The following is a 13,394-nucleotide window of genomic DNA, read 5'->3' as shown; positions in this document are numbered from 1 at the left end:
TCCTTCTGATTGTGCTTTCCTGGAACAAGGGGTGCAGCAAAAAAAGCAATATCCTGGGAAAAAGGAAAAAAGGGGAAAGCACAGCCTGGAGGCCTCTAATTTTCAAGGCATAGGCTGAAAAGAAGTGGGAACATAAGGTATGCTGAAGAAATGCAGAACGATTGTGTGCAATATAACTTATGGCAGAAATGTCCTGTAGTTGTGGTATCTTCTGTCAGGGAAATGGGTTTTGGCACTGGCCAACAGGTCTTTTGCAAGAGCCAATTCCTATTTGCAGGGAAATGTCATAGGAAAGTCTCAAAGGTCAGTTTCTCTTGGAGGGAAATCCAAATGTGTGGAAAAACCATTACATTTTATTAATATATAGTTTTTGTCTTGCTATTGCATCTTTCAGATACGACTCCTCGGAAGCAGACATGAAAGATGTTAAGAAAGGCACCTCCCAAAACACAGCTGCCCATTTTCATTTCATTTAGCTGAAGGGTCTTGGATGCTCTGAGCTTCTGTTACGTGCTTCATTGTCAAGGTGCTGAAACATTTACAATACGTTTCAAATGGCAAATGTTACCCACTCTCCACTGGTTTCTGTTTTCTGCTCGGCCTGACCATTCAGACAGGCGCAGGCAGAAACCTTGCTTGTTGTTTCTGTGCTTCCCCTCTCTCTAGGCTTTCACTGCTCAGAGTCATCGGGAGTCCTTTTTCATTTGTCATAAGCAGAGCTCAAAGCATTCTATCTGCTCTTCAGTTTTAAAATCTCTGTCTTAATTTTGATGCGAGTTGAGTGTAGCGGCTTTTTTATCTTAAATCAGAAATGTGTGCCTTGAACAGAGCTGGTGTGAATGAGAATTAGAAAGAAAGATGAAATACAGTTTTATGATGTGGCAAGATGTCCAGACTCTCAGGAAATAGGAATTTCTGATTTGAAATCAGCTTAAAATCCTGCTCCTATTTGAACATCTTCTCTACATAGTGTTAGAAGTAGTGTCTTAAGATCAGCAACACTGAATTAGAAATGGTTAGGCAAACAGGGTTTTCCACATTAATTTGTTTCTTTCAGAAAGTAATGTTTTGTGTGTTGGATCATTTCCCCTGTTACTTTTAAGGGCTTTATGCAAAGAGGGGGAAACAAAAGTTAAGTTTAAGAAAAAAAAAAGAGAAAGATTGCAAAAATATGAAGGGATTGGCAAAAGGCAGAAAAGGAGAGAGGGGAATTGTGGGCTGAAAGAGTCATATCACTCTTAAATGCATCTCTGAAGGGACCTCTGAAGGAATCATATTGCTCTTAGATGGCACCTCTGAAGGAATGTTTAGGTTTGCCTAAACATTGTGTACACCATCAACCCCTGCCCAGTACGTATACATCCTAAACCAAATTGTGTGTGGTACTGTATCACTATTATCATCATATCATGAAGCAGCTAACATTGTCCTAGGAAAACAGCACTGGAAAAGGAAGTAATGTAAGATGAAAAAGAGTTATCAGTCCTTGATATCTTTATTCAGAGCCTAGTGTTGCACATGCCTCCTCCCTGTGTAGCGCTGGCATTATCAGTTGGGCAGTGATTCTGCGCAGGGGTAGATCTGCCCATCTGTACTCAGTGAAATTGCTGGTTATGGAGTCATGGCACCAGTCACAGGCTGTGATCCCTTCCACTGCATCCTGGTACTCAGGGCACAGGAGTTGGGAGTCGGGGATCTGCCAGCCAGGGTGTGCGGGGCAGGCTGGATGATGTGCGCCTGTCACTCACCTTGAAAGCATCTCACCACTGTGTCTGTGCTGACAGTCAAGGTGTACTGATCTGGTGCTGTAAAATGTGCTTCGGAGAGAGCGTGCCTGGGACATCCATAAATTCTAGGCACCTCTCCAAAGCTACCTCTTTGCACCCAAAGATTCCCAGGTGAAAAACCACCTGTGAGTCTGAGGCGATCTGGGTTGAAGTGGCCTTTGGGTCAGGTAAGATTGCCTTCTATTTGTGCCTAAAATCCCTCACGCACCGAGTCACCCCATACCACAAACACCTGCGGTTTTGTTGTGTAATAAAATGGACATTTTCAATGGCACGACTAAGGGGAGCGTTATGAAACAAACAGCATCAAAGGCCAGTCTTTCCATCAGCAGACATGCCTTTCTTCAAGAACCACTGTTTTTCTGTGGGACTTCTCAAACGCTCAGGGTAACCTGAGCTTAGGTACCTTGCTAAATCATCTACATGGGTAACAAATCTTTACTTGGCTCTGCGGTGAGCCAGGGTATGAGCAAAGGTGCATGTGAAGTATTTGACATTGTGATGGCAACAACTTAAATAATACCCTTTTCCCAAGAGCCAGCTCCACCTTTTGACTTGATGGAAAACGCTTGTGGTAACATTCATTTATGGTTTCTCAGACTTCTTTTTTATTATCAGGGGAGCAATCTGCAGGACTAGAAAAAAGGCAAGGTGTCTTGTCAGGATGTATCACTTCCCGAAGGATGGACATATTGGAACAAGTAAGTTTTGGCATCCTGGTTCCTGCTGTTTCCGAGCCGTACGGGTGTGCACTGCTACGGGAGCCCCGCTCACAAGGGAGGATGGGGATGAAGAGCAGGGATGGAGCCCTGTTGTGCAGGGTGGAGGCCGGAGGAGCCGGACGGGGTGCTGGGGAGGCTGTCCGGGAGCTGGGACGGGAGGAGCCGGCGGAAGCACCGCCGCCAGCCTTCCCTTCGCCCTGGTGCTTGCCTTTTTTTCCACGAAAGCGCTGTTTTTCAGTGTCACATGGCTTAGGTGAAACTTTCCTTGAAGTCTGTGTCAGTGGAGGCAGCCAGAGAACCCAGCAGCCGCAGCACACATCGAACCCCCCCGGAGGGCACGTTTTGCCCCCCATACCCCCTGATTTTGGGGGGGAGCGGGGCCCAACGCAGAGGTGCGCGGAAAAGCGGGGCTAATCTGGAGGATGGAGCGGGAGAGTAGGAGGAAGAAGAGAGGGAGCGGGAGGAAGCGCGACCCGAGCCGCTCCGGGGGGGCGGCCGTAGCCCCGCGCTGCTGCCGGCGGTGGGCGGGGTGTCGCCGCCCTCGGGCCGGGCCGGGCCGGGGGGATGGCGGGGAGGAGGAGGAGGAGGAAGGGGGAGCGGGGTGTCATGCCGAGAGCGCGCCTCGCAGCCCGCCAGGCCGCGGCCCGACCCGCACCCCGGGGCGCAGCCCGCCCTCCCTCCGGCAGCCGGTCCCGCTTCCAGCCGGGCCCGGGCAGCAGCCAGCCGCGTCCCGACAGCGCGGAGGGAAGGGGGGGAAAGGAGAGCGGAGCTTAAAGGAAGGGGAGGGAGGGGGGAAAGTTTAGCGGAGGGTGTTTGACTCGGGAGTTATCCCTAAAGAGCCTTTCCCCTGCTCTGATCCAGAGGGCAGCGCTGGGAGGAGGAGGAGGAGGGGCGGCGACGAGGAGCCCTGCAACATCTGTAAAACTTGGAGGAGGCGGCGGAGAGGAGTGTGCGGGAGCGAGGGGAGCAGAAGGGACAACTTTTCCGACACGTGAGTATCTCGGCGCGATGTGTTTATTCCCCTCCTTCGGTGCCTGCGCCGAGCCAAAACAATGCCGGGCGGCGGGGCCGGGACGGGGCGGAGGGGTCCCCCCTTCCCTCCGATGCCAGGCGGGGGACTTGGGGATGTTCTTTTTTTCTTTGCTCCCCGTCTTCTTGTTTCCCTCCTTCCCCCCCGCTCTTTTTGTTGAACCAAATCAGAAATGTCAGTCAAGTGCTGGTGAGTCAGACGGGATCAGATTACAAGATCACTGGAACTGATGTCGGATCCGCACACACTCACACACACAAACCCCCCCAACACGGAGGCACAGGAGCGGGCAGGGAGAAAACAACCACCAACAATCCCCCGCCGGCCCTGTCTGCCGCTCTTGTCCCGTCCGTGCGTCCCGTACCCCCCCCTCCCGTGCCCCCTCCCCAGAGCCGGCCCCGCTATCCTCGGTGGCGGGGGAAGCGGCCGTCGCCCATGGGCAGCGGAGGGGCTCGGCGGCAGCGGCGGCAGGTACGTACCCACTTGGGCGAGAAGTTCTTTGTTCCCCGGGCTCTGCTCCGGGCCACTTTATCGTCGTTGTGCGGAGCGCTCCTTCCCCGCTCCCGGCCCCCTTCCCGCTTCCCTAACTTTGGAGGCGGGGGTGAGGGGAGCGAGGTGTCTAACCCCCAAAATGGCTGTCAGAGAGCGCGGGAGCGGAGGGTGCGGGGAGCGGCGGGCGCAACCCGCGCTCGGACCGGGACCGGGACCGGGGCCGGGCCGCGCTGCCCGCGCTCGTCCCGCGGCGGAGCTGCTTTTTTCTCCTGACACCGTTCCCCCCCCGTTCTCCGAGCAGCTCCTCCCGGGCAGCGTTTGCACGCCCGTGGGGCGGGAGGCCGGCCGCAAACTTTGCCGGGGGAGAGGCGGGCGGAGCGGGGCAGAAGGCGCTGTCACATCTGGCGGGGCTGAGGGGCGGCCGCGGTGCCCCCCATGGCGGAGGCTCGCTGAGGGGAAGGGCACAGCCTCGTCCCGGCCGGGCTGCGTGCGGGGGGCTTCCCGCGCCTTTTTGTGCGCCGCGCCTCGCCTCGCCTCACCGCTGGCAGCGGGTCAAAGCTGCGGAGCCCGGGCCGGGCTGAGGCGGGAGGAGCGGAGCGGAGCGGGGCGGGGGGCGGCGGTGGCCCCCGGGGCAGCTGCTGGAGCCGCCCCGGGCCGGCCCCGCGTTCACCGCGCAACTTTGAAGGGTCGGAGGAGAGCGGCTCCTCCGCGGTTGAGTTCTCCCGTAAGGTCCGGGTGTTGACACAAGCCCGGTGCCCACTCCCAAAGCCTCGCACCACGTGAAGAGAAAAGGTAAAAGGGGTCCCCCCCGTGTCCCCCCCTCCATCACCCTCCCCGAATTGTGTGTTTTAACCCTCTGGTGCTTAGTTTTGACCGGGTCCTGTGGGCACGGTGTCCGTGGCCTTCTGCCAGCCCGTATGCAGATGTATTTATGTAAAACGTTTTCTCTCAGCTCCTTGCCAGCTGTTCCACATTTTCCAGCTGCCACTTCAGTTTGGAGTGATGGACTGTACGGATCTCAAAGAGCCTTTTAGTCCAAGGTACGGATAGCTGGCCGTTTGATATACAGGGTCACGTTTTAGAGGCTGCTTCACTAAAGGAGCATTAGGTAGCAACCCCACAGCAAAACCCCCTTCGCCGTCGCGCCTCTGCTACTTCCCGCTTCATTCCAAGGCTCAATAAACGTGATGGGTTGTGTTTAAGCTCCAGCGTGCGGGCTTCATTCCTTTTGTGCGGGCTACAGAAGAAACTTGGAAGCGAAATTTTTCAGGGCCCTGGAGATAACGCGGTTGATTCAATCAACAAGCGTTCTCAAGCAGGCGCGGCTGGCCCTCTTTCTGCGCCGGGTGTAAGGATCTGCTCTGAAACCGTTTTAAGTCGGTGGGGTAGTGAGAAATCACAAAGTTTCTCTGTGTGGCAACGTTGTTTTTTGATGTGGTGTTAAGCGAGATTAGGGATTGAAGTGCGCAAGAACTGGCCTTAAGTAGTTTGAGTATTTGTGCAATTGCATTGTAATTTGGAAAGGTGCCTCACTGATTGATTCCTATAATTATTTCATTTAGGTCCTTTATTAAAAATTAATAATGATCTGACAGTTTCTTAATTACATATGTCATGATTATTTTGAAGGAAGACAAATGCAGTGTTGTAAAAGTAAAGAAACATGGAAATGTAAAAAGCTCCGTGTCCCCACTGCTGTGTTTCAGCTGAGGAAATATAGATTAAAAGTAATGGTGAATGAGTTCAGCAATGTAAACTGTGTGCAGCCTCCTGAGAGCTTGTTTATATAATGAAGGTTTGGGTTTAACTAGCTAGTATGTAAATACTTTCCGTTTGGTGCATAGCCCAATTCTAGAAACATAAATAATAGTAACTATGAGAGAAGGCTATTTTAAGGGGGAGGATTATTTCTTTAGAAGCAGGATTATGTGATTTTGAATGAGTAAGAAGAATGAGTAAGAAGAGGACTCCCTCAGTGTATATATATCCTTTTAAGCAGCAGTGGTAGTAAAACTATGGCTTAAGGTGCCTGAATGAATGCGCTCTTGCATTCTGATAGCTGCACATGGTTTTCAGTAGGACATGCTGTTTTCCAGAGCGTTTCTGTGGAAGTGCTACGAAACAAAGACATCACCTGCATTTTCCTGCTTGAGTGGAGTAACGTTTTTGGCTTGAGAACGCATGCAGTGGCCAAGACAGCCTTTACTGCTATAAGCAGTCTTGAGCTGTGAAAGATGGTGTTGTGCCTTTTCAAAGACAAAAACATTTTGTAACTAAGAAATTAAAAGTATCTATGGTTATAAATCATTTCTGTTTATTTTGGAATCCGTGTTAGAGAAAGAAAAATGCTCAAATTTTGAGATATCATAATTTGTTCATCTTGCAGATTACTTCATTTTTTTAACAAGAGAAACGTGTGCATTTGATAATGACCCATAAAAGTTCTAGTTACACTTCCTGCCTCGTTTTTGGGAAAGCTGCCCCATTACCTGCGTTCTGGAGCATGTTTGAATTTCATTCTGCATGCTCCAGGGAAGGAATGGCATATTTTTGTGTTGCAGAGTGTTAGTGAAAAGTTAGTCATGTTTGCCTGATAAATAAGGAATCTGATGGTTATTAAAGCAGGATTTATTTGGAGTTATGGAAGGAAGCATTTTAATGATCAGTGTTGCACGCAGTCAGCTGTATGGAGACAGTAATGTACAAAGAAAAAGCAGACTTGAAGGAAAAATGAATCAACGAGTCATGAAATCCTCAGGAAAACCTTAGTAATGGAATGTTAATGCTTTTAGGCTATAGTAGATTACCTTAAAAGTCAGGCTTTTCTGCTTTATGCAATTGTTGTAAATCCCTAGCTGAAGAATACTTTGAAGAAGGCTTTAGTTTTTCTGGCACTCACATTCTGTAGTCATTCCGATTGTTTTGGAAGATTCAGGAAATTTTCTGCCAACTTGCAGTTAGGCAATTAAAATGCTAAAATGGCTACAGAGGAAGCTTTTTATTCAACAAAAGGTTCAGCCGTAATAATGATTTCAAGTTGTCTTTTAACCATAGGTTTTATAGACGTCCTCCCTTTAGACTTTGTCATTTTTATAAGGGAATTGATTTGTTATACTTTAAAATCAAATAAAATGAGACAGAATAAACAAAAATAGGGCATGGGTGCTGCTGCAAACTTTTCAAGTTCTTTCAGTGCATTTTTCATCTTTACTTTTATTTGATAGGTCTGTGAAATAGAGCTGTAGACTGGCAGACTTTAAATGAAATTTCACACTTTGATGATTTTTTTTAAAACTTTGATATATTGACAGCAAAAGGAGCTGCAAAGCTTTTATATAACTTGAGCAGTAACGCCAAGCAGCAGTCAAACGTCTCTATGCATTTGTGTTTAACTGCAGAAGAAAAACATGTCCATGGGCAGTAGAGGGTTCTTATCAACTCCCTAATCCCAGATCCCAGCAAACCTTGAGGGCATGCCTCAGATCTTGCTGAAATCATTGTAGACTCTCACAGTTTGCAGATTAAATATGCTATGTGTTCCTGGCTCCAACAACAGTTTTATGAGCTCTCTAAGCTTCCTGTTTTAAGATCCTTTTCTGAAGTTTTTAGGAGCTGCTAAAGGCGATGCTGTCTATGGCAAGTGGTACTTGTTAATTTAGAGACACTTCAGGTATTTCATTCTGCCTGTAAAAATAGCCAAAAAGGCCATTTTCAAATTGGAAGCCGAGTTGCATTGAAAAAAGAGAGCTCCTTTAAAGAGGGATTCTGTTGTTTTAATGTGTTTGTCAGTACACAAGGTTGCAAAGTTTACACAAGGCTTGATTTGTTTTATGGGGGCTTGACTTTGACTGGGCTCTTTAAAAGGAGACTTTTTCAGTTGTAATTCTAAGCACAATGCAGCTTTTAGTACATAATTTCTGAGCCTCTTTTAACCAGTTGTATTTTAGCAGCTCATTAAACATACCTTTGAAGTCCTCATTCTCCTTTAAGTGTCAAAGAAGGGAAAATCTGTTCTGCCAAGGGTGAATTTCAGTGAATCAGGTAGTTAACCCTGGGATTTGTTGACCCTTCTGAAGGAGTGGTGTTTGCACCTCAAATTCTGGGTCCCGTCTCCTTTTCTAGCTGCTCAGTAGTTAACTGGTAGGGTTTATTCACTGTAATCGTGTTTATGTATTCGGTGTAATAGTTTTAATTAAAAAGGAAAATGCTTATTGTCCAACAACATGTGTCATGGTATTCCCGAGAGAACTTGAGCCAATTTTGTGCTTAAAGGTTATTCAATGAATGAAATTTTGAAAGCCCATTTGTCAAGGTATTGCACGGTTTCTGTTAGTTTTCAACCCCCAAATTCATTGTCTGCATGGCCCAGTCATTAGTCAGCAGTGTATTAGTGCTGCCTCCAGGCAATGCTGCCCAGCACTTCTTCACACCATTATAGCTCTAAAAGTGTACTCTGCCGACTTGTAGAATTACTGCTCTGATTTCCGCTTGGCTGGGTTTGAGGTAAGTCCCCTCCCTACCTTCCAGCTCTCTCTAATCCCTGCTTTCTTTCAAGGCTGCTTTCTGCAGAGATTTAGGGGAAAACTTTCTTAAAAGATTGTGCTGGCATCATACTGTGGTTTTGTTGTGGTCTGCGCTCTACATATAAATTGTACCTGCGTTACCTTGAAAGTGTATTAAATTGGCTGCTGATCTGAAGAGTTGGTTTCTCCCTCTTTAAGAACAAAACAAGAAACAAGACAATACATTGATCTTAAAAATGCCTGCAAGATTATTTAGATTGCAACAAGGGGCAAACTAATTGGGGTAGAATGCGCTTGTCTCTAAATAGTTGCTAGGTGTCAGAACTGATAATATCAGAACCCACTAGCAAGAGATCTGATTTGAATAATTTCCTTAGCTGAAGAATGTCAAGTTATTTTTTGCACCTATTACCAAGACAATCTGTTGAGTTTTTTTTAATGATGCTCAAAATGCTGCTGTATTTTTTGATATCTGGTATTTAGATCAGACCTAAAGGACCCAAGTAACCTTTTGGTGTTTTAGATCTGAGCCTCCCCCAACTATTATTTGCTGCTTTGTATGATACTCTGTTTTCTTTCCATACAAATCTGTTAGTGTCAAGAAAACCAACTGTGTGTAAAGAATACTTCATCCAGCTGCCGAGAGAATGAAGCCTTCGTTAGATAAGATGTACGAATACCTGAAACCGAATAGTCAGAAACACAGATCAAGTTAGTGTCACTTCAGTACAACCTCTGCAGCCCTGAACTGTGTATATTAAAATGAAATCCTAGCACTACCGATTCTTAACTAACAGGACGTGGTTTGGTGTTCTTCCCTTCACTATGGATGTTTATTCTGGGAAAAGTAGGCAGCTGTGTAATTCTGTGATTACCCTGTTTGAGCAGGGATAGTGGACTGGGAAGTAATTTATACTGCAAGAGTTCAGGGGTGTACTGTTGTATTTTGTCAAGTTACAAAAATGTGAAGGAATCATGATGCAGTTTTACTGCTACTACGAGATAGGTGTAAAACCTAAAGTAAACTGTAAAAGCTGAAGGTAAAGTTTTATAAAGTACCTTTCACACTTGAAGTCCTTCCTGGATATATGGAGCTTTCCTAGCTCCTTTCACGTGTTAAAACATCTGCGTTGGGTTAGAACGTGAAATTCTGGATAATGGCATCCCTAACCTGAGAGTATGCTGAGGAGATAAACAGGCTTCCAGGAGTGGGACTGCTGATGGCCCTTTCAGAAACATTCTACTAGATTCCTTTAATCTTGTTTGAAAATGTTAATTGTAAAAAAATGGAATACAGTCTTCTTTCATTTGCATATCATAAGTTGGAAACACTATGCACTAGATGTATATTAAAGATGTTCTTCCTTGGGCTCAGTTCCTGTATAGATTGACATTGATATATAGATGTAGTTTTGATTCTAAGGAAACTTTCATCTTTTGGGACTGATGAGATAAAGCACAAAGTGTGCAGAAAGTGGTCATGCCATTGGAATTCACGTTTAGCTCCGGTACTCTAAATTAGAGTATTTCAGCATTTTTCCATGGCAGTTGTAGTGACTGCTTATTTGATGAAGTAAATAAATCATGATGCAAAGCACACCCATTCCAGATGTTTGAAATTTGCTTTACCAAGCTGTTGGTCCAGAAACTGGCAAGGAGGGAAAGAAGAAAACATCCTGTATCATCACCAGAAGTGTTCTAGCGCTAATAACAGTATCAGCAGAGGAAGTCATGGTGTTTGTTACCGACACAGCGGGTCTTGCTGGTTGTCCTCTCTGTGTATTCCTGTCCTTTCAGATCTTGAGCATATGAATGTACTAATTCGAGTCTCATAAAACTAGTGTTTTTACAGAAGGGTGTCACTGTTCTGTTAAGTTTGGTTTGGATTTAGTGTTGCTGAAGAAAGATAGGGACAAAAAGTAAGTGTAGGCTTGGTAGAGAAATTTGAAGTGTCACCACTCATTTCAACCTAGTGCTGCAAACAGTAAAGTCCACGGGAGATTCCCCCCTTCCCTCCTCCCCATGCTAATTCTTTTACAGCTAATCTTACTTTGGCATAATTACTAGAGTTTTTCCTGCTGCAGACTTTGAAGCACAAGGACATGTAGGATTGCAAAACAAGCAGGAACAGAGCTTACTCTGAATTTTCTAGCAATTTTAGGCAGGGTAATTGGCAGGAGTTCTAATTTCTTAAGGGTAAGTGCATTACCGGTTTAAAATCCACCCCCCTCCCCAAACACATTTACACATTTGGAGGCTTGAAAAATATGTGGCACTTTCTGTTTTTTTAAGAACTAATCTTTGTTCTTTCCATTGTCTGTATGTAGGTAGTTTGTGAGAGAGTCAAAAGGAGGAATAAAGAAACCCAAGCCCTTGTGATTACAATAACAAATGCTTAGATGGAGAGTTAATGACCTGGCTTGTTTGTTCGGTGTTGGCTGTGGGTTTTTTCCTTAATTTATTTTAAAGTTCCATTACTTTCTGTAAAGGCTCTTGGATAATGAATGGATTATGAATTTTTACCTTAGAGGAGACACCCTACCTGAAATGTAAGGCCACTAAGATGTGTTGTGAGTTCCGTCTTGTATCCCTCAGCAGTGTGTTGCATATACCCAAACAACTTCTGTGATGGGTGGACTGGTTGAATATGGATAGTTTGACCTGAATCCTTCAGCATTTTTAGTCATTAAATTCTGTTCACTGGGTAAGGAACTATGAATCATTTCTTTCCTGGCGGAAAGCTGTTTTATTTAGATACTCTGTTTAATCTGTTGAAGTAATAGTAAAAACATTTAATTGGGGTTATGCTTAACAGCTTTCTAAATCCCATAACAAAAGTAGAGATAATCTACTTGTAAGCGTATGTGGGTGATGTGTGTTAAAACCTACTGAGGTGCTGCCTGAGTAGAAAGTGCCGTTTATTGATCCTCCTCTGTGTGTGTGTTTTAAATATTTTCAGAACTTTTGGTAATCCCATTTATCTGCAGCAGAAAGATGTAAGCAAATGTAATTCCTCTGGAGCTGAGCGACTGTTACACTTGATCAGTAGTTCAGTGTATGCCATAGAAGAGTTTCTCACTTAGGATCTTAATCACGAGGATGCTAATAGCACTGCTTTGCGTAGTTGATTGCCTTTGTGTTTGTGATCCTGCATTATTGTTGCCACAAGCTATTTAACCTATCAGGAACAGATCAGATCATCATTAACCAGGCTTTAGGTCTAGTTGTTTTTCATTCTTTATGGGGGTGGGGGAAAGAAATCAAAGGAATGGAACACAGGAAAAGACCGAAGATAGTAATGAATGGAAAGATTATATTAATACATGTGGTGCCCTATAACTTGGGGTATTTTTTAATTTCAAGCAACAAATCCACCTATCTGATCCTGTTGGGTTTGTGCTGCTATTTTTTGTTTTTTTTTCTTTCTAATTTTACTTTACATTTCAAAACAGATTTAGGACAAGTATGCAGCTAGCCAATAATGCATTTATAGATCATGCATATAATTTAAACAGAGAGAAGGATTGTGAAGTACAAGATACCTTTTTCCCCCACCTTATTAGTGATTTGTTGTGGTTTTATGTATAGTGGATATGACACTATTATTTGTGCTATTTATACAGGTCTTAGTGTGACCAATTGTCTGAACAGGGAAGAATCTGAGCAAAATATGCCCAGGGGTTGGTAATGGGGGATTGCAGAAATCGGGTCTAGCTTACAAAGACCTGAGGAAAGAGGGAACGACTTAAAAGTTGTCTAGGGTTCAGGTTAGTTCCTATGGCTGTTCTAAAAGTGATGACATGAACCAAGAGGTTAATGTAGCAATTGGAAGATACTTCTTAAAATGTGTATTTTCCAACATGTGCTGTCAGGGGTAACTTTGTCAGTGTGGCTTTGCCAGCAGGTTTGATGGGAAGTGATGCTGAAATCTAGGTGGGTTTTGGAAGTTAAATGTACCCGCATCAAGTCTGTATAAATCAGTGTGAAATAGCTTCCATATAATAGCATGAGATTGTCTCATGTAAATTTTGCATTTGAATGTATCTGAACAAGATGCCTTTTTTTATCCTTAAATAATCCCAAGGAACGGTGTAACCGCTTTTGATAAACTTGATAAAGGGTCCTTTATGGTTGAGAGAGACTGTAATTTCCTGATTGTTCTTCATGCCTCCCCTTGTGGTTTTCACTTTCATACCGTTGTGCTGTTCAAGATGTATTGTATCCCCAAAGACTGCTTCCAGTAGTGTGGATCAAAGTAGTACCTATGAGCACCCTAACTACCCAGAGTAATTTCTGCGAAATTAAACATGCTATGTTTGCTTGCACGCTGATTGGGGCACTCTGGTTGCTGATAGCAATCAGTATGAACTTCCCTACTGCTGATGTAATGATGATGAATGCTGTGACACTGCTATTTCAGACAGCTCTTCTCAGCGGATGCAAACCACTTGTTAATGAATTGAATACAACTACAGCAGCATCGAATGAAACAGGGAAAGGGGCTTTTAGGTTTGTTTTTTTTTCAATCCAGCACATTCAAATATATCCCCTCAACCCCCTGCCCCAAACCCCCAAACCCCAACAAAATAACCAAACCAAATAAAGGCAGAAAAAGGTTCAAGTTTGCAGGAAACATAAACCAGTCTAACATGCAAATTGAGGATTTTAGGTGGTGTTTCCTGGCCAACCGCTTAGGCAAGTAGTCTTCTTGAAGTCAGTGAGCCTGTTCCTATGAATAAAGGTGTGCGTGATCTGGTCTTTGAAACTAATGTATGCAATATAAATGCACTGGTTTTAGAAAGGAATTCAGAAAGGAGGGGCACAGACCTGAAGGTTCTTG

The 13,394-nt window shown here is 45.1% G+C and overlaps 1 protein-coding gene across 2 annotated transcripts in view; it reads left to right on the top strand.

The window, feature by feature from the left end:
- The first annotated feature begins 2,892 nt into the window (after nucleotides 1-2,892).
- GLI3 (GLI family zinc finger 3) overlaps nucleotides 2,893-13,394 on the top strand; it is a 206,690-nt gene continuing 196,188 nt past the window's right edge. For both annotated transcript variants that reach the window (XM_061374908.1, XM_061374905.1), the window contains exon 1: nucleotides 2,893-3,500. The gene's annotated coding sequence lies outside the window, so the exon portion shown is untranslated. The remainder of the gene's footprint in view (nucleotides 3,501-13,394) is intronic.

Source organism: Neopsephotus bourkii, unplaced genomic scaffold (assembly GCF_033783945.1).
Source record: "Neopsephotus bourkii isolate Nb327-2 ecotype Australia unplaced genomic scaffold, CSIRO-AGI_Nbou_v1 NB_1655, whole genome shotgun sequence".
NCBI lineage: Eukaryota > Metazoa > Chordata > Aves > Psittaciformes > Psittacidae > Neopsephotus > Neopsephotus bourkii.
Note: the sequence above shows the minus strand (reverse complement) of the source record. Positions and strands in the feature narration are given on the sequence as shown.